This window comes from Poecilia mexicana, unplaced genomic scaffold (genome assembly GCF_051168715.1).
Source record: "Poecilia mexicana isolate PSO_F unplaced genomic scaffold, ASM5116871v1 scaffold_7, whole genome shotgun sequence".
In the NCBI taxonomy this organism is placed as follows: Eukaryota; Metazoa; Chordata; class Actinopteri; order Cyprinodontiformes; family Poeciliidae; genus Poecilia; species Poecilia mexicana.
Genome location: NW_028263376.1, coordinates 20,647,948 through 20,672,188, shown reverse-complemented (window position 1 = coordinate 20,672,188; position 24,241 = coordinate 20,647,948). Strand labels below are relative to the sequence as shown.

General features: G+C 39.2%; 1 protein-coding gene across 3 annotated transcripts in view; it reads left to right on the top strand.

The window, feature by feature from the left end:
* Window positions 1–24,241, top strand: part of LOC106917477 (nuclear receptor coactivator 3-like) — a 69,155-nt gene that overhangs the window by 10,152 nt on the left and 34,762 nt on the right. For 2 of the 3 annotated variants that reach the window (XM_014986474.2, XM_014986472.2), the window contains exon 2: window positions 23,675–23,762. The gene's annotated coding sequence lies outside the window, so the exon portion shown is untranslated. Of the gene's footprint in view, window positions 1–23,193; window positions 23,763–24,241 lie in introns of those variants that run through there. The other variant, XM_088007224.1, reaches the window with a different exon arrangement.

Here is a 24,241-nt window from a genome sequence, read left to right as displayed (position 1 = left end):
CAGCAGTTTCATGTTTTACCTCATAGCTGCTCAAAAGTAAAAATAATGGTGTGAAAGAAGAAAATGAGAAGAAAAACTTGAGAGGAAACTAGATAAAACAGGAAAGGTCACCAGTTTGACAGTATTTCAGATATTTAAAACAAAACTCTAAAGTCATCTGACAGTTATTTGTCTGTAAAAGCAAAAAGAAGGGGAAAAGAACATTCATATTTTCTTATTTTTACTATAAAATAATTTTTTAGATGTTTAGTGATGGAATAAAGTATTGGACTCGCTACCAGAGTCCATCATGGATCAGGTATCGATCTATCATCTACTGCAGACAGCATGTTGCTGAAAGTCCCAAACACTTTTGGACGTTTTTAAAATATACATATCAATCTTGTAAATTGTTTATGAAGAAATGTTTCAAATATGTGAATGGATTATTTTTTAGCTTGTGAGATTAAAGTTTCAGCGTCAAAGTCTGGTGCACATTCACATATTTCACAGTAGAAAACCAGAAAATAAAAGATAAATTAGTTTTTGTTTTTTCTATGAAAAATCTAAAAGTGGTGGGAGTCAATCTGGGAGTGGTGGGATCTCAATTTGCTGGAATAAAAACAAGTGAGAAAGCTTTGGACCTCTGCACAGGTTCACTAGAAGGCCAAGTTGAAAATAGTAATTTCTTTTTTCATCCATCTGACTTGTAGCTTTAAAGGAAATTGAAAAATCACCATCCTGTTGACACAAAGAAGAGTTAGGAACCAGATATTTAATTTAAATGGTGTGAAGTCAAGTTTATTTAAATAACACATTTTCAGCAACAGAGAAATTAAAAGCTTCATATAATAAAATCAAAGCACAATAAACAAAAAACATCAGACTGAAGTATATTTGTAGCAGAAATCTGTTTTCTAACATAATTATTAGCATTCCCATACATTCACAAACAATTTTTTTTATAAATAAACACAAAATAGAAACACAAAATTGCTTGCTATATACATAAATTTATCCGACATTAAACTTCCCAATTAAGGTTTTGACACTGCTAGACCTGCTATTGTCACCTCTTTAGTGGCTCCATAAAGAACGGATACAAACCACAAGTTGTTGGCACAATTCAATGCAGAGCAGAGGATGGTGAATATCAAAACAAAGAGCTAAAATGAGACGGCTCATTTTATCCCAGAGCTAATATGGCCTTTTGTTATTACTGAAGATTTGTGATGTCATTTGAAATTATATTAAGATAAAATCATTTTAATTTTCATTGTTGCTCTTCATTAGCCTGTCGCTAAGCTGCTGAAGGAAGTCTTAAGTTCTTGTTGTCCAGCCAGCAGTTGGAACTGATATTTAACGTTTTCTATTATTATAGTTTCTTGTGTTAGTGAAAACTGAGGAAAGTTGGCACAAGTATAATTCAATTGCATTTACAGCTTGTAATCAAGTAGTTTTGATTAAAAAAAATTAAAAGTAGCTTTTTTCTGTGTGTGATTGAAATTGAATCTGAAAATAAAAATAAAAAAATCACAGATTTTAAAGTCTTGGAAAGCAGATAGCTCTTTAAAAACCCCAGCATGTTGTCGTCCAGATGCCATTCAATGGCAGTACTCCCTCTGCTGCCAAATATTTGACCCATTACTTGTTTTTGAGATCTTATCTCCTGCACAGAGTGACCAATGTCACAGGGCTTGTAGAGTAAATATTCAGAAATCATCTGTGTCGTTATGATTAACTTTGAAAGGAGCAGTTTTAAAACGCAGTAGAGGCAGTTTGATAGACAGCTAAGTACCACTTTGTCTCTTTTTGGATGTTTTTGAGAAGGTTATGAGCTGTAAGACAATAATATAAAAAAATAGACTTGTTCCAGATTGGTGCTTCATTGGTTAATATTGGTTAGGGTTGCTAAAATTGGGATGCAATTTAACTAATCTACAATTAATGCCTCTTACTTCAGTAAGTAAGTAATAGAGTTGGTTCTGTTTTTGTTACTGATAAGGCATCTAAAATTTCAGTCAGTTTATTCTCGCGGTTTAAAGTATTAGCGAGTGTAGACAATGGATAGATGAAAAACATAGATCTTAGAATCTAATTTTTGGTTTATTTTTTCTGCATTATGTTTAACTTTTCTGCATCAAATAGAAGCTATTAGATTATGGTAATGGACTGTGTTAATACTGTATTATCATACCCTGACAGTATGCGTTGTGTGCATGCTGACTTTCCTTCAAACAGAAGCACAGTTGGATTTTTTTTTTTAACTCTTATTGGCCGATGACGTGATGCTGAAAGGCAGTTGTGTGTGAACAACTGTTTAAAAGTAAGAAAAACACAACGTGTCTGTGAGCCCCATTCAGGAGGTCGGGGCTGGTTTCACGTTTCCTCTTTACTGTAAGGTAATAGACGTTTGTTAAAGGCGTCCTTGCGATGGTGTGTTCCTAACAAGAAGAGTTCTGTTTTTCTTACTCGTTTTCCATTGTAAAAAAAAAAAAAAATCTAGGCTGAGTTTATATGTTTTAAGGCTCCTCTCCTTGCTTAAACACTCACACACGCACACATGCGCAGCATTTTATGGGGTAGGAGTTGAGGTAAATGTTACCAGCTGCAGCACAGCAAGCGAGGGGGCTTTAACTCTGCCTGAACCCAACTGTTACATGACCGCCTCCTCAACTTAATTCACTCTGGTCCAGCCTTCCCCCTCAACCACCACATCCCTCCATAGCCAACGCAACACATGCCAGTGTGGACTTGCAACAAATGTTTTCATACCACTTGAACTTATTCTCAATTTTGTCACGATACAACCACAAACTTGAATTTATTTCCTTGGATTTTGTTCGATTTATGGCTTGTGATAAATAAAATTTTCTGTCCATGCATTTGTCCATCCATAGTCAAAAAGGATAGTTGCCAAAATTTGTTATAATGCAAAATCGTAAAGGGGCAGTATTATGTAACGTCCAGGCTAGCACAATCAAGTAACTTCACTTGTTAAAAATGCTGGATATGTCAAATACGACTTAAAATAAATTTGACTGTGTAATTTAATGCCTTGAATTAGGCCTCTGTCTCTTTAAGAAGCTCCTGCTTTTCTGAAACTCCGCCTTCAGGAAGTCATCACAACAATGCTCCTCTATTAGCCCTCTGACAACGGTTTTACAAGCGTTTTAGTCAGAAGTGGCTCATATAATGAGATCAGTTGATGCACAGTTTCACCAGGAATTTGCTCATTTCTGCTGGCTAGTCTGAAGGAGCTTAATGCGGGAGCGTGAAGCTGCAGCTCTGAGGAGGAACTGTGTCTCAAAGGTGAGGCTAGGTCTGGCCAGACATTTTTCACAGCTGAAAAATGTGAAAGATTAAAGAACTTCTCAAATATGGATGAAACACTCCATGTATGTTTGTGATGACAGAATAACTTTTTAACAAGATGCAAAGCTCAAAAAGTTAATTTTACATAATACTGCCCCTTTAAATGTTGTATGCATGTGTTTTCAGTCCCGTGTTACCCCTTTACTCCCAAATAAAACCAAATGCAGCCAACGGTTAGTAATTTAATCTCAGTAGAGACCGAGCTGTTCTGTGAAGACCTCAGAGGTTTGCTAGAGAACAAACATCCTCCCAATGACCAAGGAGCACTTTGCATTAAACTTAGATAATAAAACTGGAACTCTATAGTTTTAAACATTGCACCAAATACTGTTTAATCCATTATCTGGAAATAGTGTGGCACACTTGCCAGCCAAGTAAGATATGGCTGTCTAGCTAAACTGTAAGGCTGGGTAAGCAGAAGATTAGTCATAGGAAGAACCAAGAGCTCCATGGTAACTCTGGAGGAGCTGCAGAAATCCACAGCTCAGGTGGGAGAGCCTCCTGAGAAGGCCAATATTAGCTGTGCCCTCCATAAATCTGCCCCCTAATGGAACAGTAATAAGATTGTTGAAAGGAAGCAGAAATAATTTTCCAGAGTTTACCACAAGCCATGCTGGGGACACAGCAAACATGTGGAAGATGGTGATCTGGCATGAAGAGCTAAACTTTTCCTTTATGTGTTGCATGCAAAACACAGCGTGTAGCGGAAAATTAACACCCTGAACACAACATGCCCACCTTGAATGGTGGTGGCTGGTCAGAGGATTGAGCTGAAAAATGAGCATTATTAGATGAAAACTTACAGAAATAAGGTGGAAGTTTATCTTCTTTACTTTCTAGAATATTTCATGCTACAGTAAGCAAATTGTACCAAATATATCACAGGAGCAGAGTCTGAATGTGTGGCACTAAAATAATTAGCCAGCATTTATTGCTTTTTAGACATTTCTTTATGAAACGTCTGTTGCCTGTAAGCATAGGGGAGGATGATATGGACTTATACTTTTATCATGATTCTATTGTGATAAGAGTAAAAGTGATAAGAACTATTAATTACTTCTTTTTTAGTTAACTGCACATCTGTGGCTGCATGGCACTGCCACCATGACCCCACAAACACAAATACTGCTCCTGAAAAACATTCCAATTTGTAACATGATTCTTTAAGAAACCAGTCGCATAAAGAAGTGTGATTTGCATCACTAAACTGAACAAAATAACTGCATTTAGTCATACTTTAAAAATTATTGGTATACTCTCATTGAACAAAAGTGGAGAAAAAAGTAAAATGAACAATCTCATCAAAATGGACAGTTTTGGGGTGTTTTAAGCATCATTGACTACATAAATCAAAATTATTTTAATAAGAAATGAATCATGATAAGTGATAAATTATACAATAAATGGCACTGACAGCAATAAATTTGCGACATATTCTGAGCCGTATAAAGACACCAACGTATCTCAGTGTTCGGCATGACGAGCAGCATTTGACGGTGAAGAAGCAACACAAGGTCCACCGCCCTCCAACCAGGTCTGTCACCTTGGTGTGAACCAGTGTGCTGGCTGAGCGGGCTCTACGTTATTGGCTGAGTTTCCACCTCCCCTTTGAGGTCACGATGTTGGTGTTGTGACGACACCTGGAGCTTGTTCATCTGTACCTTCTGTCAAGCCTAGTTTGCTGTGCACTGCAGCATTTAGCAGAAGCACTGAGCTTTCGTCGCTGCTTCGTTTGACTGCATGCACACAAAGTCAAATGAGACGCAGCGGCCAAGTTTCGCCTCCTTAAAACTGTCTGTGCAACAGTTTTTCTTTTTTCTTTATTATTTTCTTGCTCAGCCGAAGGTCTGAATGAAGAGCTTCTAATGTATTTCATCATGTGATGTGATGCGAGAGCCTGCAGGATCATGCTGTAGACAGGCTGGTGATGGTTGCTGGTGTCCAGAAGTGAAGCAGGGTCACTGCCATTATGCCATGTGTTTCTGCCAAGCTCAGAAGTGGAAAGAAGCTCTCCATGCAGGGGCCCCAGCTCAGGCAGGGGGAGTGTCTTCAGTCGAATCAGCTTTTCCTCTATAAAACTTAACCCCTCTCATTTTCTCTCCCTCCCTCACAAAGAGTGGTAGTAAACAGTCTACAGCTCTCTGTGGAGAAAATAGGCTGTAATTTGGTCACTGATTTGATCCAGTGTGAACCAACAATTTTGGTTTCTTTTGCAGCTCTTGTTATTTAGCATTAATCTTTTTTTTTTTTAAATATCCAAGTAAATCAGACTTTGCACTAAGCCCCACATATCAGTTCAACCATTAAGAACGATGCGCCGGATGAAATATCACCTCCTGTTGTTGCCCGCTCCGGTAACCAGGGTGAGCGCCTAGAATTTCAGGCACTTTGAAACATTTGTTAGGGTTGCATGAACCGGGGCGCTCCCTGAAGTACGACATGCCTTTGAGGGTTTTTACTCTTGTTGCTCTGCCAAGCACAACACAATACCATCAAAATGGTGGGAAAAAAAAGAAGAAAGAGAATGATGAAGTTTTTCCATCAGATAAAAACACTGTTGCTCTTTCCTCTGCTGTTTGTTTACATGCATATTGACTTGTATTAGGTCATATTGTTTACGTAACTCACTTTAATTAAATTCGTAGCCTAAGTTCTGTGTGTTATAAAGAATTAATTTGTAATGTGTGTTTTTGATGAACAAACTTGGAAATTATTACTATTATTTTTTTCAATCAATTTTTGTTGCCATAATCAATCACTGTACAGCTCTATTGTAGCTTAGCTGTTGCCTCAGGGCTGGGTAATATCAAGATATAAGGATTTCGTATCATAATATATTTATTAATTTCCTTTTTGTTTTAAATATCTGAATAATGGCCAAACTGGTGACATAATCTTTCCTCTTTTATTCACAAATTCCTCTGGAGTTGTTGCAGTCTTTCTCTCCTTTCACTCCACCCTGATCTTTTTTTTTATTTTTAAGCAGTTATGGGACACTGTGGCGAAATTAGAAACTTATTCCAATTACTGAAGTGTACAGAGTGTGTTTTCTGTGAAATCTGTACACGCACCGTCACATTTTAGACGTCATAGCGTACCGACGTCGAGCGTACCGATTGCCTACGTTGCTAGTGACAGATTCCTTCATTTCCCACAATCCAAATGGATACTGGCCAGTTTGGCGCCTCGCCCTGTTCGCTCTCCAGCAGAACAACCAACGAACAACAATCAGTACCGCTTGGAGCGCGGCAGTCACACTACGCATCCTTATTCCGGCTGGTTGGACTGACTCAGAATGGTTCGATGTGAACATTGTTTTCTACTGAGCAGTTTCTTTTGTGAGTCTTGTGTCGTAAAAATGTACCTTTGTGAGGACGTTTCGCGTTGAAACCGCCTCAACTACACGCGGAGTGGACCTAGATATATGCCAGAGTTTGTTAGAGGCAACATGGAACTGCTGCTGCTCAAGTTACTCAACTGGTTGTTGCTAGGTAACCACTGAACGACTCATTTAGTCGTTGCTAGGTAACCAAAGAACGAGCGAGTTTGCTGATTCCACCAAGCTTGCTTAGTTGGCCGGGAAAGAAACGTCGTACAGTTCTGGATCAGAGTTCAGTGGAATCATCAACAATCTATCAAATGTATATCTATTGATATTGATCACGTGTCTGTCGCGATAGCTGCCATTACTGTTTTATCGCACAGCCCTGCCGAAAACAGCATATTCCTTCAGAATTCTTTCCGTTATTCTATTATTTTAAGGATATTTTTGTTTTAGATTTTAAATCACACAGTTCAGTGGAGACAGAAGGATATTTTATGGAACATAAACAGTACTAGTTGTGTAAATAGTTAAGACGAACAACCCAAAACAACAAACCCAAACAATGTTGAACCTTCAATCTCTCCCATGCAGGGGAGATTGAAGGTTCAGAGTATTTAGGTTATGGGAGAAAATAATTCAGGAGAGCATAATAGAAAGATGCCTTTAAAGGCTCATCTTGGATGGGTTCTGATAGAAAATTGAGCTTTCCCAACCAATCCCCATAAGTCGTGATTTTATTTCATTCACTTATCATTGAGCTACAGCAGTTGAGACCTATAAACATGACTGGAAACTACAATAGAAAATAGTTCCTGAAGTGCTGAAACAAAAGAGAAGGAGCTCTACTACCAATAGATTTCAAGAACTAGGAAATAGATTTTGCTGTCTGAAAAGAGCCTACTGGTTGGAGTACTGACCCTGAGAAGCCACTGGGCTTTGGTTTTGTTGTATTGATTTATAGTAACTTTCTTTTGAACAAAAATGCTGTACTTTTGAACGGGATATGGCTGGGCACTACTTGCACTACATGATGCAACAGTAAACTGACAAACGCACTTTGGGAACGTGTGCACACTTTACCGTTTGTAGAAACTGATTTTTTTTTCTTACATCTCAGTGACAGGTTTCCAGTAAAGGCCTTGTGGTGAATATGTTTTTGGGCTATCTCATCAAAGGCTAAATAAAACCATTTCTAGTGCCAGACTTAGAGAAAAGGAGGGAGGGGAGAGAGGTGAATGTGAGGATGGTGGAAGTAGAGTTGTGAAACTACAAACAGGGCCGGAGAAAGGGCAGAGATGAACAGAGGAAGGCCAAATGGTTAAGGCAGGAAATGACAACAAGCCATTAATAATTTACCTGCAGGACACATCCAGTTCAACCTTTAGGGCTGGTCAGTTGTGCTCAACAGTGGGAAGGCATGCAAAATGGTTCCAGCACAAAAAGCAGAAATTAATTTGTAAGAAGAGGAAGCATGATCAAAGAAGATTGGTTTGCTAAAAGACTGAACCTGATCAAATCTGCACAACTTTGCACTTTGAGGATTTCATAATCCTCAAAGTGCTTTTTCCTTAGTGAGGAAAAAGCAACCTCTTTGTCATAGCATTACAAATTAATATGCCATGAAGAGGCCCATGCAGGATGCAAGATCTATTTAGATCTGATACCATGTGTGTAAAAATACTTCCACACTTGTCAAGTGTCTGTGATCTTAATCATGTAAATAAAAGTGCGCAGCCTCAGCAAAACAGAATAACCAAAGGTAATAATAAAACTGGCTTAAAATTTTTTAAGTCTTTTTGCAACTGGAGTTTGTTTCAGCTGTTGAGGGATTACACTTCTCAGTTTCTCTGCAAATAATGTTTGCTTTAGCGTGTTCGAACGGAGGCTTTGACCGACTGCCAAAAGGTCAAATACAGGAGGAGCAGTTTGGCTCTCGCCACCATTTACCAGATCTTTCCTGAATGGAGAAAAAAATAGTTTATATTGGCAGAATATTAACCTGAAACTTAATCTGCTGCTTAGAACACTGTTGCTCAACCGAGTTTATAACAGAGATTAACCACAGCGAGACTGAATGTCATCACTGAACCCCTACGTTCCAAGTTCACAATATTTTAACTGCACAACAATTTATGTTTGAGTAATATGTTTGTACAGATTCCTAAAGATGAACAGTTTTAGTCTTTGTATTCCCAGCTGCTATAGAGGCATTATTGCTCCTTTTTGACATGGCATTACTCATTGATGCACACTCTCATATATTCAGCCTCGACAGCTCAGGACTAATTTGCGGCTGCTCTGCATTTAACCTTTGTCCTGACACACTTCAGCTGCTCGAAAGAGCAGAAATACAGCCAGAGGGGTCAAAGGTGGCAGGGTCGACTTGTTGCTCTCTAACGACTGTGACAAACATTGTGCTGCCGATAGTTTTTACTTTCAATTAGAACTAAGATGCTGTGATACATATTATTTTGTTCACAAGCTCAGTTTTTCTTGCAGTTTACCTAATCGTCTTCTGCATAAAAGACCGGAGTCAGAGGTGACGAGGTGAGGGAAAACGGAACGGTTTTTGATTGTACTGCCTCAGGAGGGGTTGGAGTTGAAAACAGCACATGTGGCTGACACTGAGTGCTTTTTCCATTTATTGTGTTGCCTCAAACCTATGGTTATCACTGCTTGAGGTGGAGAGGTTTCAAAGTGTGACGTTTAAACTAGAGAAAGTTAGTTAGGTTTGAGAGTTTGTCATTATTTGACCTTTTTTTCTACCTCTGAAGAGTAGCTCAGAAAGGACATCATCTCATCAACGTCTCCTTGAATGGGTTTGAAACCACTTTAGTTTCAACAGCACGTTGTTTTTTTTTCAGTTTGATTTGACTTTTCAGGTTTTACTTGTAAGATATTAAAGGGGTATGGAGACATTGAGAGCTGGCAAAATCTGAAACTGTACAAGTTACTCAACTTGCCTAGGTTATCCAGCAGGTTGTTGCTAGGTAACCAATGAATGAGTGAGTTGCTTGGTAACCAAAGAGGGAGTGAGTTAGTTGATCCCATCGATCCTTGCTTAGCTGACCATGAGAGGTTGAGAGGCTAAAATCTTTCCTCTGCCGTGCAGTTATCAGTGAATATTCTATAAATTGGATATTCTATCAGATCGATTATCTATTGACATATTTATTGGGATACGTATTGCTATTGATTGGTTGTCCTGTCCTAATAGGAGTTATTCTACATCTGAAAGTAGAATATTTCTGCTCGTACAGCTTCTATAAATGGTTATATTCAGCCTGTGAGAGCAGCTGAGGTTCTGGGTTATTGATTTGCTTTTGCTCTTTTATTTGGACCTATAGCGTTTCAAAGCGCCTGTCCTTCATGTGCAGCTGTTGTAGTGGATGTATTTCACTCTCTGTGCCCGGAGAGCTGAGTGAAAAAGCAGCGTCTGCGAGGCGAAAGTCCGCCACAGGTGGAAGCAGGCCGTATATCTCGTCTCGTCTCGCCATCTGCTTTGTCTAGTTTTTGTCTGGACTCCTACAGAAGATTCACGGCGGCTGCTCCCTCAGAGGAAATGCGCTCTCGTGCGCGCGCCTTGCAGCCAGGTGGATGCAGCCGCAGTTGTGCTGCTGATGTGTGGAGAATAGAGCAGCGGGAAGCTTCTTCAGTAGCTGTTAATTAGTCAAACACACCACACACGCACATGATTAATATGCACTTCCTTGTCTCCTTACGAGCGGCTCGCAGCCGCTCTACGTGTCGTTGCCTGACATGATGCCCACTCTCTTTTTGCAGGGCCGCCCCTCCCCTGCCTGGTGCTATGATCTAACTGCAGCCTCCTCCCCCTGCACTGGCATGTGGATGAGCACACACACCCTCACACGGCGCTCTGGCAGCATGTGGGGTGTGTCGCTGCTGTATTTACGTGTGTGTTGTTTGGAAGTGACCTTAACATGGACTTTGGCTTGCCCTGTGATGTAACATTTTGTAGATCTTTTTTGTTTCTTTTATTTTTCTTAGTATCCTTTCAAATAAATACTTTTCCTTACCTGTGTTTATTTTAAAGTCTTCAAATAAACACAGGTACAGGTTTGCTCTGAAACCCCCCGCCCCCACACATTTCCAAAGTGATAAGAAAGGAGAGGATTGGTTTAGAAGAAAGAGCGAGTTTCGGATCTTTCCAGTCACATTCTTGGAGTAGGTCAAAGTTCCCCCAGCACCCGGAGACGCGTTCTGATTGGCTGCTGAAAGGTGAAATTAAAACCACTGTAAACTTTTGACCTCATAGGAGCCGTAGAGAGGAACGCCCATCGCTGTATCGAGAGCGATCGTCCCCCGCCTCCTTCTCGGCACTACCTTCCTACTCCTTCTCCATCCTCCATCTTCTGCCTTGCTCCTCTTTTTACTCCCTGTTTGTTTGTCATCTGGTCTTGTTTTGCTCCCTTTTATTTCTTCCCCCCTTTTCTCTAGTTCTTATTCTCTCTCTCTCTCTCTCTCTCTCTCTCTCTCTCTCTCTCTCTCTCTCTCTCTCTCTCTCTCTCTTGATGAATTTGTGCCTTGCTTGCATATAGCCTGATGAGACAGGGAAGGAGGGAGGGAGGTATAGAGCAGGAAAGAGCAGGGGGAAGGGTATAGAGTGGGAGGAGATTGCCAGAGAAGGGGGGGATGGGAAGAGGAGAGAGAGAGAGAGAGAGAGAGAGAGGTAGGGAATCAGCAGCAGAAGAAGACATGGGGAGAGAAGGGCAGGAGGAATGCAGGATTGTTGACTATGTTGTGCACAAACTGTGCTCTGTTAGAGGGGAAGAAAATCCAAAGAGGAGTGAATGTATAAATAGACATGTAACGGCAGCTCTGACTAAGATCTGCTGAGCAGTGGGGCGGGGAGAGCCCATTTTTACTGCTAATGGTTTCTCTCATTACACATCAAACGGCCGGGGGTATGTGCGTATGAGTGTGCGTGTGCAGATGATTTTAAACGATTGTACGAGCCAAGTAAAGGAGCAGTCGAGTCGCTCGCTGCTTTGATGCCACGTGGGCAGACACACAGTCTTGCAGATGCGTTTTGTCAGCAGCCGTTTTGTAGCTGTACAGTGAGGTGAATTACTGTCTAATCCTCACTGCTGTTCACAAGCAGACGCACCAGGCCCGACTGAAGATGCACACCGCCAGCGAAAATAGAGATGCAGGGATGTTTTATCGATGTTAAACCTGCTGATGCAGATTTTTGATTCCGCTCTAAGATCTGTAATTGACAGTGTTCAAAATATTTATTTCTAGCCGTCGTTTTAGGAGTAAAGGCAATACTCCCGTCTGCAAGTGTGTGTGCACTTGTTTAGCTACTTTATTTAGGACCATACTGACCTTCTGAAGACAAGTGGGTCTATAAGGTGGACACACTTGTCTAGGGTTAGGGGTTTGGATGCCAGTTTTTTGTTTGATTCCGGTTTTGGCCGATACTGAATTTTTTTTTTTTGTCTGAAATTTTTCTAAATATTCCAAGAAAGTCACTGAGTTGGCACCAGTGGAGTGACTATTGCTAACGTACAAACATGACTCATTCAGTGTCTCGCAGCAGAGCAAAAGAGGACCTTGGGTGGTTTTTAGACCTTTGGTGAAGTCGATAAAATCTGTAGATAATCACCAATCATGCAAAATTAAGGAAATTGGCTGGCTGATATATAAATGCACCCCTAGTGGACACTCTTGTTTATTATTAGGGGTTACATTTAGAGGCATAGGAGGGAATTAAGTTGCAAATTTTGAACACTACTCTCTACTAGTCTTCTATTGGAGATTTACACAATTATTACTCTTAGCATTTATAACTGCATCAGGTAGTTGGGGATGAGAAGAAGAGCAAGGTTCTTTGTCTCGAGCTAAGAGAGGAGACTTCGGAATATACATTTAGAAGCTGTAGATGGATAAATGGATTGATAGATAGACAGATGGATAGATAAATAGCAAGCTTGTAGTTTGTCCTGCTTCCCTAAACCATATTTTCTCCTCTCCTTTTTTGACCCCTTTATTGCTTTACTAGGTAATTACTTCACCCAAGAGACAGCCCATTAGATAAAACACACACATGCAAACATACACAGACATCCACACTCCCACCATGCATCCCATCAGGTAAGGAGCACCCCACAGGCACACGCCATCTTCAAGACAACAGGCGCCTCCAACAAACACTCGGGTCTACAAACATCTACGCAAACAGAGCGTTGGGAGGTGGGAACCCCTCCCCCTCTAATAGGAAGGAAGATTGATAAAGTCACAAAAGATTACCCAACGTGTCGTTTAGCTCGATCTTCTTAAATTTTTCAAAGCAACCATAGTATGTTGTTGTTTGGCTGTTCTTGTTTCTGATTTCTGTGTAACTTTGGAGTGAGCAGCTACAGCTCTGCAAATGAGCCCATCTCTAAACGTGCGATAGATGTGAGCTGACAGTGATGTGCATGGGAGCGAATGGAAGTTGATTTGTGACTGTTCGTAATGAGATTGCGATTTCCTGTGTGCTGTCTCCTGGTTTCAAGGTGTGTTTGCTGCTCTATGACCGATCGTGTGTGTTTGTTTGCGTGCGGTTATACATGTTGCCATGCAGTTTCCCCGCCTCCCCTGCATGTGCTTTTGTCTGTGGGAGTGATGGATGGCAGGCAGGCGGCTAATGTGATTTAGATGCTCAACCAGGAGTGTGTGTTTGTGTGCGAGTCGCATCCACGTGTGCGCAGATGAATTCGCAGTGTGTGTTTGTGTACCTGTCTCCAACCCTTTCGCTACTGTTTTATTCCTGATGCTTTGCAGTTCTTTGGACTCGGAGCAAATAAATAGATGGAGGAGGTCGCTTAGAGCCGCTTCCTCTTTGTTGAAGCGGAAAACAAGCGAGAAGAGGAAGGTAGAGGTGGACAAGAAAATGGTGTGCTCTCACTAAGCTCTCACTTTAAATAGTAAAATAAAACCTGTGTTAAAAGAGTTAGGAAGACTCAAACAGGCTTTTATGTCACCGCGCTCGAATACTGGCAGAAGTGCTAGTTGACCTAGACAGACTTTTATCTGTAATCTTGTGAGGAACGACATCTTTTAAGTAGTTTTGCTTGTCTTTATTTTATACCATACTGTTTTTTCCCTGACTTTAGTGTGCTGTAATGCTCTCACACAGGACTAGTTTGGTGGCCATTTCTTTTAACTTACATAAACTTTGGAATAAGAGAATTGAGAAAAACTTTGCTGTAATACGTTCAGCCTTCCTGTTTCTCCAGGTAAATGAGTAAAATGAGAGAAGTGAAAATAAATAACATTTGAGTGGGTGTTTTCCACATCATGTTTTGTCTGAAGAGGTTAAAGCACCAATTCATTTGAATGAATGTATGTTTTTACACAGTAGCTTGTAAATGCTTCTTAAAAGTCCTAATAAAACAGAAAGCAGTTTGTACTAGCTTGTTTGTATTGCATAGTAAAAACTGGTTGCATATCTGAAATGTTTGCACATCTGCCTTAACTTTCAATAAACATGTAATATGTCTGTTTCAGTGCATGGAGCCCATAATGCAGTTTACTGCCTCTAATGACAAAACAGTTTCTGGATTAAAGAGATTCTCACTGAGCCAATTTCATCCTTTAGCTAAACAAAACACTTCAGTTAGACCAAATTAATTTACATAAATGTGACAATTTTTCAATACATCTTTTATCAAACAGCCGAACAGATGGAGGTCTATGCAAGAGGGTTTTTTCTAGCAGTGGTTATATATACAGACAGGCCAGTGATGCAAAATACAGTTACAAGACCTTAAGTCTAATAAAATTCAGTAATAAATCCAGTTTTTAGGTCTTTATGCAAGCTTGCACTGTTGTTTTCATCAACTAGCAGTTAGTTGTCGGTCTTTGCGTAGATTGTTGCCGTGGCAGCAGATTAACAATCAAGTTTGTGGTTAAAGAGACAGGGAGGTGACTCTTTGATTGCACTGTATGGCTTATTAAAGTCAACCACAACCATAAAACTGATATTGTTTATTTTTAATTTAGTTAACAGGCCAGTTAAAAGCAAAAAGAACTGACGTTTTCAATTCTTTTTCAACCAGATCAGGTTTGTTACTTTTTCATTTAATGACATGTTTTCAGCATTCAGGCATGACCCTGTTAATTGTTACATTTCTAATAAAATGAATCCCTTTGATATAGCAGCACGTAAACCTGGCATAGTTGGTGAGGACCAGTACAGTTTTCATCATGTTCATAGGATTTAATCCTGTACAGCAGTATTCTTCTCAGCTTAGCCGAAGTTGACAAATGAGTATGCCCATGCCTACTAGGCATTTCTTTTTAGAGAAGTTTAGTTTTTCTGTAACATTTGCGACACACTGGAATGCTCCTAGGTTTCCGTATTGTCTACAACTCTTTTTTTTCCAGGTGCTGTAGCAAAATGTGTTTACAACTCAGCAAAACTTTTTAATGGTGGAATTTTTTTAAGTTAGGAAAGATCCCCACTGTGGCCCTAAGTGAGGCTGATCAGTTATAACACATGAAGTTACACAATTTTGAAAAACAAAAGACTTTACTGCTTTAGGCTGAATAACTATGAACTGTGTTAGTGCTATCTATAGTGTCTTGCAAAACCCATAATGCAGTTCCACACATTTTTTTCCCATTTTTGTCCCAGTGCCAGCTTTTGCCCATGCTTCTTTGCGAATGTCAATTCGATTTCAGTCCTGACTTTGACTGGACCATTCTAACGCACAAGATTTGATGTAACCCATTTTATTGACACTATGGCTTTATGTTTGTTAGATTGGTCCTCCTGGAAGGTAATCTCAGTCTCAAGTCTTTTGCGGGATCTAACAGGCTGTTTTCCCCCACATATGTTGCATTTTTCTTCCTATTGTCATAGCATGATGCTGCCACCTCCATGTTTATCCCTACATGCAAACAGGATTTCTTATTTTAACAAAGTTTTTGTTCTTGGCCAGATTTATGGAGTGCATGACTAATAGCTTTCATGTTAACTCACCTGAGGATCTCTGCAGCTCCTCCAGAGTTACTAGTGGCTTCCTGATTACTTTTATAAGTAATCGATCAATTAATGAATGCAGCTTAAAGTGTTTTACATCTTAAAAACATAAGAAATGTCATAAAACATCATTAAAACATCTAAAGATTATGATCTTTAGATAATTTTGGGAAGCAGATTACGTCTTTTGATCAAATATTTCTTCAATGAGTGCAAAACAAAGGAATTTGGGGGAAAATATGGGTTAATTTTAAATAAGTAATATTAGCAGTAGCTAAGCAAAATATGGAGGATTAATGGCCATTAAAGGGTAACGGTACAACCAGTTCTAAATTAATTCTCAATTAATATTAGACAAACATAACAGCTCGACAGTAAAAATGGTTGTATTTTAGCCCACAAAAATTATAAAATAATTACCAATTATGAAACCAGTAACAAACATTAAATTTTACTGATCAATTCACATCAAATATGTTAGTGAATGTTTTATTTATTGTGGCTCAACAGCAACTCTAGACATGTTATTAGTCATGATTTAAAGGAACTCAGTGTTTCAGCTGTTTTGCAGTTTTCTGGACCTTTGTTCCAGATTTGTGGATTGTAGATTGTGCTGACCAGAACCAGAAGACTTGAGAGGTCTGGATGGTTGCTACAACAATGGTAGATCTTTAATGTATTTTGATGCTAAGCCATTCAGTGATTTATAAACTAACAACAGCATATTAATGTACAAAAAGGGACCAAAATAACAAATCGGTTGTTTTTTGCTTGAGATTTATCCACCATCAGAGATTCGCTGCTGTATCTCTGCATATTATTATTAGGACTATAGGTAATAAAATGTTGCACTTGAATCCCTGGGTGAGGATGAATCATTAACATACCTGAAGCTCTTTTTTTTATGTAAATCTATTTATGATGGCAGCAAACAGCCAACACACCCTGGATGCTTGGATGAGTTTGAGTTTCAGACCTGCTTGGTCTGTTTCTTCCTTGAGCCAGACAGACACTCTGCTTTTCTTCATCCGCCACCCCATCTCTTCCCTCTCTGGAGTGTGAAGTTTGACGCAGCCGCCTCTATTCTGTGATGGCAGTAATTGGTCTAAAGATGGACCTCACTCTCACTCTGTCTCTGAGCTAAAGAAGCAATTTGTTTCCAACAAGTGAGTTTGTTTTTTGAGACACAAAGAACGATATGAAACCAAAGCAACATCTAGCAGTAATGAAGGGCGGTTGTGTATGTATGCATGTGCAGGTGAGGCTTGCTCTTTTTGCTTCTTGTGAATAGCACTATTAGGTCTTCTGCAGGGTAGCTGAGAATAGCTAGCTCCCCTCTTTGGTACCTCCTTGTCTGTGGAAGCAAGGGTTGCTCTCAGACATATTTTTATTAGTCTCCATGGTCTGATTTGTTTAAGAGGAGGCAAGGTGCCAATATGTGGCTTAGCTCGTATTTTACTCCAATGTGTTCGCTGGGTTTGCTGGACGGGGGCTGAATGAGAGTCATCCAGAGTGCAAACACTTCCATACGATGTACTGTTAGGTTTTCCTCACTGTGCTGTTGTGTAAAAGCCTAGCAAATGGGATTTCTGCTAGATTAAAATCATTCCACAGAAAAGAAAAAAATGAAAAAGGTAAAATGAGGAAAAAGAGTAAAAGGTCACTAAGACACAAACTGTAGCTGTGGATCAACTTTTAATATCTGTGAAAACCTTTTAACCTTTTATGAGAATAGTGTTAATATTCATACCCAATGGACATGTTTTGCTCACATTCCACTTTCATTTTGTAACTTCACAATAAACACACTTTATAGTATTTTATTGGGACTGTATATGGTTAACTATTACAAAGTAATACGTAATCGTACTTTCAGTATTTGTCCATGTGGAAGGTGAACCTCTCTTCCTGTCTTAGGGCTGTCGCTACCTGTTTGCAGGTTTTCTTCCAGCACTCTCCTGTTTTTAGCTCCATCCATGCTGAACATCTTCCCTGATTCTACTGAAAATCATTCCCGTAGCATGATGCTCCCACCACCATGTTTCACTCTGGGAACGCATGCTCGAGGTGATGAATAGTTTCCGTTTTTCATTTCATTAGCTTGCAAGATATAAAAAGTCAATTTTCTTCTCATATGACCAGATCTTCATAGTGGAACAAACCTCTGAGCATTTCACAGAACAACTGTATTTATCCTGAAATTAAATTACTACCAAGTGGATTCTGTTTATTTTATTATTAGTAGGAAGGCATTTTATTTAGAATAGGACAAAAACTGCAAATGCACACCACACTTCTCAAAATTGTATTTACAAAAGGAATATATCAAAAATGGTTACTAGGACTGCACAATATCATGGTAACATGTCTCTAAAGATTTAATATTTTACCTCATTTCAGTCATTTACCTACATTTTTCTGATGGTAAACATAAAAATGAGTAAGTAATAGAAAACAAAGTGTATCAACATGAACTGACACATGGTCTACTCAAAAGATGCAGCACCCTCCCATCTTGTTAGTAGTAAAATTATTAATTACAAAACAACCATAAATTAAAAGTATTGAAGGGACATATTGGCCTCACCTTGGGCAAACACATCTGTCTCTTACAGCATGTTGTTGTCACTTATGCTGGTATAGAAACAATGTCTTGGTGGGTTTGCCTGCCTTATTTGGCTGCAAAATGCAAAGTAGACAAAATTTAACTTTATATTTACATTTTGGATTAAAAAAAATGTAAACAAAATACCAGAAACAACTGCTATTGCTTTTGTGCTTCTTACTCTGAAGAAAACAGTTGTCAGCTCTTTTCAAGGCTCAAGCTGACTTCCAATCCATCAACTTTTGATTCACACATTGTATCATTTCCAAAGGCTGCACACTCTTTGGAGATTTTCTTTTGCAGGATTGATTGTTTTTACCCAGCAACCCTGCAGTCATTTGCTCTGCAGAGGGTGGGAATGATGCAGGCACCAAGGTCTAAGCAATGACATAGAGTTGACATAAAAACTCAAAGTTTCCGCTGAAATGGCAAATGTAACCCAGGGTAAAAAGTAAAAAAAATAGTGCTACACAAACAATCTTGTTTATACAAAAAGTTGTAAGTAGCAGCCAACTTTTATGAGTCAGGAACAAATTTTGAGTGTATGTCAGCAGCTCCAACTCAATGACTGAAACACCCTTCAATTAATAAATGATTTGCCTTAGTAATGTGTCCTTCTTACTTTTTCTGTTACCCTGGTTGTTACAAACCAAAATGTAACAAAAATCAGTTGATAAACTGTGACTTAAATTACAAATAAATTATGTCAATCATAAATGTATAATATTTGTCTCCAGGCTGTTTTCTGATTTTTAGCTTAAAGCTTCTCACTGATTGAACTACTCCGAAGAAAGTGTGATTAAAGTGTTAAGTTGTAGCTCCTTAAAACTTAACTTAATTGCTAATGTTTTAAGCTAAACCTAATCAGATTTGATGAGGGATTTTAAAGGATTGGGTTTTCGTAAGAGGATTTCGTACTGGATCAAATTCAATAAAATGTTTCTTTGCTTAAAAGCTTCATGATTTTAACTGCTTTTGCTCAAAAATGTTCCTTTTTCAATATCATTGTATAACACAAATTCAAGTTATTTGTATTTCTGAAGACTTGAGTTCAATCGGATGGGAAACCCTGTGGGGTTTTATCCTGACCACCATCAACTATGGACTAAATCTGGATTGGGAGGGGCTTTTGCATTAAAATTAATGTCAAATGTTGGATTAGGCTCTGGAGACTAGCACAGTGTTCATCAATCCTTTAGAGGAAGCTAAATCTCATCTTCACTTTCAAGATAAATTTGAATACGCAATAAATTATTTGACCTTATATGTTCTTAAAATTGGGGAAATATGTCGGGTAAACAATAAATAACTAACACTAACTAATAAAATACTAACAATAAATTAATCAAAAAGCCAACATTCAGCCTAGTCTTCCTCATTTCATAAAATGTTATAGTTAAAATGGCAATTTGCAGTTAGGTGCTGCAATTGCACTGCTCCTGATTTTTCAATCATTGGCGTCACTGAAGAGGTTCTGCCAGTTTGCTGTCATGAACCAGTGTGCTAATGAGAAAATACACTGACTGTGATTTTAAACAGATGCAACTGTTGCTGCTAATCTGTCAGATAAAGTTATGGAGTCATTTCCAGATTATCTGGCCTTCATCATATAATAAAGTATTTCTACAATTGGAAATGCTTAAAAAAACAGACCCCGCTTTTTCCATTGAGCAGATATCCCAGCAATGAGCTCAACTTGACATCAAACATTCAGCAGCTAGATTGCTTATTTTATTTGCTCAAATGCTGGGAACTAATTGTCATGAAATATATTTTGGAAAAAGACCAAATACAATAGCCTGTTTCCTTTTTGCAATATTTTATTTTATAAAACCACAAAACCTCTGAAACAGTTTCTGTTGGACAGCCCTAATGCAAAAGATTACTTTCTCTTTTTTGGGGGGTCTTGTTGCCTAAATCCTAATACTGTTAGTGTAGTTCTTTGATTAAATGTTTAAAACAGTAATTGAACCTGTTCTTTATCCATGTTTCTGATTTTTTCTGTGTGTGTGTGTATAAGTTGCTATGGCTATGTTGGACCCAGGTTAGTGTCATACTCAAGGCATTTTTAAGCTGTCTTCAAGGTTCCTATGCAGTCTAGAGAAGTGTCATAAGTGTGGAAGTATTTTTCACGTCTTTACTCCCTGTCCCGTTGTGTCAATGTTGCGTTTATCTATCTATTCATCGGCCTGTCCATCATCCATTGATCTATATATATGTCTATCTGCCTGTCTGCTTCATCTCTGCTGAACCAGAACTCTGAGTGTTTCTCGACTTCTGTCTGGTACCGATCTTGGGTGAGTTGTAAGGCAGTCAGACATGACTTTCACAAAAGCTGAAGATTTTCTATCCACAACGACTCATCTGTTTGTCCTGGAGGCCGTGGAAAGATTTCTTTGGAAACCTACCACCAAACTAAATCAGTTCCTCTGACAGTTGGAAATGCAGAAATGTCACTGAGATAAGATCTCTGCAGCACATGTGAGGCTCTTTTTGCTGCCAATCAGCACAGGCTAACTAGCAGCTTCTGTTCAAGCAGTCGCAGCCAAAGTTGCACTTGAGGTGCATCTTTATTGGACCTTTAATTTGTGTTTTTACAACTGAAAGATTATTATTATATTGCTCGAGTGCACTAGCAAAAGGCAAGCTAGTAAAAATTTATAGAATGCTATCGGAGGTTTTATTCAGCTTTCTGGCTGTCAAGCGCAGGGAGATGATGAGAGCGTTTTCTAATACTAGAGCTGACTGTGAGAAGACCTTGGCATCTGCGAGCCGAACATTTCTCCATTGATTCACAATCTTAAGCTCATTCACACCGCTTTTATATTCAAGGCTTTACGCCGGTATGAGCAACCCCACATGCCGTTAACTATCATTTTATTCATTCCTGCCTTTCATGGCTATGTGAAAGTGAGCACAAAGAAGTGTAATAATCACACTAAAAGTACTAAAGGGTCTGCTCGTGCGTGTCCCAAATTACAACCTTTTAACGCGTGTAAAAAAACAAATCAGTTTGTTTGTCTTTATCAATGCAGATCTATAGATTCTCCCAACTTAAACAATGATTTGTTGGCTCTATTTTCTACCCCTGCAATTAATAGGAAATGCATAATTTGAAGTGGGGTCTTTGTTGATTTGTGAGAGTACCATACATCACCTAAACTAGAGCACCCACTCTTCCTCCTCTTCTTCCTCCTCCTCCTCCTCCTTTCCCTTCCTGCCCACTAACCCACACATGCACACTCCCGACAGTCCCCATCTGCTCCCAATCAGGGGTGCAGCCAGCGGTCAGGCACGTGCTAACATACTCGCACACATAAACATACACACTGCAGCCACTCCAGGCATGAGATCAGCCATGCAAACATACACACACTTGAACTGGACTTGGAGATTTGGTTGTAAACGTGCCCGCGCTGCTGCGATGTTCTGCATGTCCACTCAAGAAAAATAGAAGTGTACTTGATTGCAGAACTTATTACAGTGATGTATTTCTAAAATAAGATTCTTCATTGAGAAATTTTATGGTCTAACACTTTTTATCATGATAGTTAAAGAGTAATGAAGACTTAAAATAATCATACTAATCGTAGTGAATTGATTACTGAAATTAGCATAAACTTTCTTTAATCCAATTTAATTGATTAATCATCAGAATAAAATTTCTAAAATAATTGTTGTATGGTGCCCTAATTTTCTGTCAGGCTTTCACATGAATTAGGTCTGTGCATTGAAATGACCAAAGAAGAAGTTAAATATTTAGTTTCTGGCTGAATCCCCCATTGTTTTGTCTAAATGTTCCAGTACTGTGAAGAGTTTAAAATGCTATAAACAAACCCACAGCATCACAGATCTTCTACTGTACATAACAGCTGACACGATTTACTTTTCCACATATTCACCCTTTATTCGGATAAACTGTTTTAAACCTCCATTTGGAAAAATGTCACTTTAATGAAGAACAAGAATGCTTTTAAACAGCAATTATCAAATTCTTTTGGTTTTCTTACTTGCAACCAAAACATAATTAAACCAGGTTTGGCCTTATTCTGATGTTTAAGTTCCAACTTTTGTGGAAAATGGGATGCAACATAAGTACCATCACTTGTTCACACTGCAACATCTTCCCAGAGGGAGTTGTGGGAATTTTGAAGCTAAAATCAATGTTCTTGAATTGCTCATTTAAGTTCAAATAATTTATTTGTTATATATATATTTAACAATTTGACTTATAGCAAAATTTCCTCTAACCATTTATTGCAATAATTACTGGGGCAATTTATCAACCAGCTAAATTTGTTATCATGACAGGCTTAATATTAAATTTTTCTCAGAAGTTGGGTATAAATGCGAAGGGTCATGCAGTTAACTAATCCTGACCTTTACCTTGTGCTTTTGTGGCCATAATCCTTAAACCTCTACCGTAATCCTCAAAAACTACATCATAGCAGCAGGAAAAGCAATTTGGTCCCCATATTCACAGAATGTCCCCAAAGTACGTATCATCGAGAGGTCTGGACCCCTTCATGATGTAAAAAACAACCAACATACACACACACACATACGCACACAAAAATATTGATGCGCAAAGACAGATGAAGATGAGCGTTCCTGTTGGTGTGCTTCATGGATGACAGGGTGTCATGGAAACGCCCAGTGTTCTCATGGTTACGAACTGTTTACCTCTACGGAATAGTCTCTTGTGATTGTTCAGACAGAACACTTGAGCTACTGCAACAACTCAGTCTAGCCAAAATACACAGGCGAACACACTCCGGTTCTTATCGGGATCTAAATGGGCACAAATTGGTCTGTTGTATGCTACTGGGATTAGCGCTGCAATTTAACCTAATAGTTTGCTGCCAGGGTGGGGGGTTCTACTTTTGCTCTTGGGTCCTTCAAGCGCCGATCTTTGACATTAAGTTCTTGAAGTTACCATTCCTCTTTTTCTGGATCTGTAGGGCTTGTTTTAGATGAAAAGATACAGAGGTGCTCTCTGTTGATTGGCTGGTTTTTAGAAGTGCCACTTTCAGGTTTCAGCTGTGTGGCTTCCTGTAAAAGTTGTGTCTCAGCGTCACTTTTTCTGTGTGTAGTTGTGCGTGTGTGGTCGGGCATTTTTGTCTGGTGAGTGGGAGTGGTCTGGGCATCAATGCAAATGAGCAGGAGCCACAGTGCGTGTGCTCTGCACCCGTAATGAAGACAAAAGTGCATACAGATGCTCTCTCATAGTTCCTTACTCATTAGGGAGCTATAACACAGCCTCCTGTTTGGTTTTTTTTTTTTAATGCTTCTGATTAATATGGCTGCTGCCGGTTATTCATTAATACTGCCCTAATGAACTTACACTGGTGAGCGTGAGAGCTAAACTTTTCCTGCATGTTTTTCTTTTTCTCTCCAGAGTCAATTGATCAACCCAGATAGGAGAACACCCCCAGAGTGAGGGGAGGGGGCCATCTGACCGTCTGTCATCTTGGCGCCATCACAAGGTGGGCTAACATCCTGTATGGTTGGCATGGTAACGGCCTGCTGGGTTTAGGATGAGCCGCTTGTCAGACTCAGTTTCTTGTTGTTGCCACATTCTTGCAACATCCTCCTGACCTGAACACTGAAATTCAGAGAAAACTGCATGTTTTCTTATGCAGATGTTTTGTTGAGATGTTATTTGTTTTTGCTTTATGTTTTGTTTTTGTTTGTTTTTTTTGCATGTATGCTTAAGGTCTAAATCTTGGGTAGCGGAATAGCTTGCTTAAAAAAAACTGATGGGTTTTGTGATAGGAAAGGAAAGAAAGAGAGTTGACTACTTTCAGACAGTCGAGAGAATGAGGAAGGAGGAGGAAGACAGCAAGGAGACAGAAGGAGAAATCAAATTATTCTTTGTGCTCTACCTGCCACAGAGGCTGTAGGAGAGCATTAATCTCCCCCCTCCCCCACCCCACCCTCAGTCTGCAGGTAACAACAACACACA